Source organism: Sinocyclocheilus anshuiensis, unplaced genomic scaffold (assembly GCF_001515605.1).
Source record: "Sinocyclocheilus anshuiensis isolate Anshui unplaced genomic scaffold, SAMN03320099.WGS_v1.1 scaffold894, whole genome shotgun sequence".
Lineage (NCBI taxonomy): Eukaryota > Metazoa > Chordata > Actinopteri > Cypriniformes > Cyprinidae > Sinocyclocheilus > Sinocyclocheilus anshuiensis.
In genome coordinates, this window is record NW_015536505.1 from 700,243 (window position 1) to 703,439 (window position 3,197).

Genomic DNA, 3,197 nt, shown 5'->3' on the forward strand with positions numbered 1-3,197 from the left:
AGGTGTGTGTTCACGGTGTGTGTTCACTGCTGTGTGTGTGCACTTTGGATGGGATAAATGCAGAGCACTAATTCCAAGTATGGGTCACCATACTTGGCCACATGTCATGTCACTATATTCTAGTTTTCATGACTTAAAATCAAATGTATTATATAAAAACAATGAGGCAACAATGATTGGTTAATTAATAATAATCATATGGTTTCATTGAATAACACTGTTAAATACATAATGTAATACAAAATAAACAATTTGCATTATTACAAATGCCTGCAAAAGGCACCAAAGGCCTGATAATTACTGTTGTTACACTTACCGACCAAACATTTAATTCAAATATCCACTTAATTTCTTCAACAAAAACATGTGGACATCACAACCCTTACCAAAATTAACCATGGTTTTATCGTAGTAAAACTGCTTAATTTTATTTTGTGTGATTTCTGAATGGTTCAGACTATAAAATCAATCAGACAACGGTATTAATAAAATTATAGCCATAGGTAACTGTCTAGACTCTAGAGCTACAATTATAATTTATAAATAATCCAATGTAATTACTATTTATTTATTTACTTTTATATTTTATTAAAGTTCTATTTTGACCCTTTATAGTAGGGTGTTTTTTTGTTTTTTTTGAAGGAGGGGGCACAACAATGCTAGTCTGCTTAGGGCACCCATTTGGCCAGCAGCGGCCCTGTTTAAACATCATAAATCCGTCTTTTTAGGCAAGAACCAGACATGGGTGCCATGTAGGCTAAAAAAATGTTTAATGGGAATGAATTTGTATTTAACGTGATTACAATTGAATAAAAAAGTTGTATAATTGATAATTATATAACGTTTCCTTTCCACGGTTATTTAAACAGCGAATAAATTATATATAGAAAGTGACATTATCACTAACATTGATCTATCGCGAGTTTAAGCATTCTCAAAAAAAAAACTATCGTTATAATCACTGAAGCTGTATACACTGTGAAATGAATCTCTTACTTACATTGTATGTACATCTGCTCTTTGTTGTTTATGATGAGAGAATTCGCAAGAGTGCAGAATTCAGTCAGTGAACGTGCGTGCATTCAACAAAACTGATCTGTTTCAACGATGACTCATCTGAACGCCTCTGATTGGCCATTGCATTCCTAAGCTCAACAGAAATGTGCAACACTGTAAAAACGCCTAAAATGAAATATGGTGCAACATGAGCAGATCATAATTTAATGCCGCAATCGACACTGTCTATTCATGTTCACTTTGTTAGCAACAGACGTGATAGATTTAATTTGTTGGTGCGGGGGCATTTTTGTCCAATTTAGTGGCATTTATGCCCCAAGTCCCGTGGCCAGGGGAAGGCTGAGCCTTACACACGCTCCGCCTATGGTTGCTTGGGACAGAGACACTATCACAACTAAAAAGAGGTTTAAATCCACTTTAAAGTCCAAGTCAAAGTAAAAACACACACTCAAAAAAAAAGATTAAATATTTTATCTAAAACTTGCATGTCATGGCTTAACCGACATCAGAGAACCATGAACATGTGTCATTAAATTATTGAAATATTAACCTCTCAGGGGGTACTTCAAGTAAATATTTTAAATGGGATTCGGCTGATAAAAAACGTTTGGTAATAAATTGAAAATAATGGTTTGAGATGCTTTAGAGGATGAACTTTAGGTCTGACTTCATTCTTGTTTGGTATGTTCACATCTAAGATTCAATCAATAAAATCAATCCTACCCTTACGGAAGTAGAATGCCATTTCATGCTGACTTTAAGACAAAGAGAAGTCAGAAGTCAGATTAGCTCCTTGAGCTGAATACACATTTTGTTGGCAGGTAAAATATTATGAACTAAAAGCTGTAATACCACTTTATTTAAACCAGACTGTAAACAATGCATTGTTTTTTGCAGGCCGCCTGATGTAGCCTAATTTCATTTCAATATGCGTCCAGCCACCTTAACACTGTCTGCTCATAATTCTTTAAACATTCTCTAATCAACATATCTCTGTGTCTAACAAAATGTTAAATCCCAGTAGAGTCTATTTGCATCATGTGTTTTTCTTTGCTAATAAATCTTCCAAGGTGGAATTATATCCACAGAGTACAGTAAATTGAGTATGATGACATACCAATGTTAGCGACTTCTCACTTGCTGTTTTGCCCATTAGCTAGATGGGGAATGGTCCAATAAAGAGATGCACCAGGTAGTTTAATATTCTACAAGTCGATGAAAACTCTTTTTTGGTAATGCGATTTCTTTACATGTAGGAGGAGAGTATAATTTTTTTTTCTGAAATCTATGGTTTTTATAGCATTATACAGTTATCATTTAATGCACCCAAGGTGCTGCTAAATAGTGCATAACTGTGGATCTTCAAGATTCATAAGGCATCGAGGTGATAAATTTAGGGAACTTGTTATATGCGAAGCTCCACGAGGTGCATACTCTTGCACAGGAGTTATGTTGAAAATTGTTATTTTAACTCATTTGAGAGCACCTAAAATGTATTGAGGGCAAGGGCAATAACTGGGACAGGTATAATTGTGTCTGCTCTTCTGCAGGTGGCTCTCTTTAAGGGCTCTCTTTAACCCTTACAGGTTTTGGACACTGCGCTTAAAAAAGGACTCTAACTTACATTTAAATGACAGCACACAAGAGCTACAGAGCAATAGCTCTTATTAAAACATAAATAAAAATTATCTTATTAAAACATAATACTGTATAAACAGTAGGATCACAACTCCTTTTTTGTCCAAATCTATTATTTTAATCAAAAATCCATTAGAGATGTAATGACTACTCAACCTGTGCTGATGTTTTTCCATTTTATTGTCTGTTTTGATGTTTTTTAGGTGTATAAAGTCAGCAGTTTTGTTAAAGTACTATAAATAAATGAAAAACTTTTGTCATGTGTCATGTGGTGCAACCAACATGCTGAAACATGCAAGAGAGAGAAAAAAAAATTATATCATAGAGATTATTTTCACAGACCCTCATGACTGTGTTTCTTAAATTATCAGACCTTTTTATGAGAAGTCACGGTTTGTTCAGGTTGTAAAATTTCATACAGTGCAACTCCTCAAACAATGTAATGATATTTATGAATATAATAACTCATGATGTACATTGAAGAATTTATATAAAATATTCTTAAAATTAATATTTAAGATGTGTATTTATTTAAGGTTAAG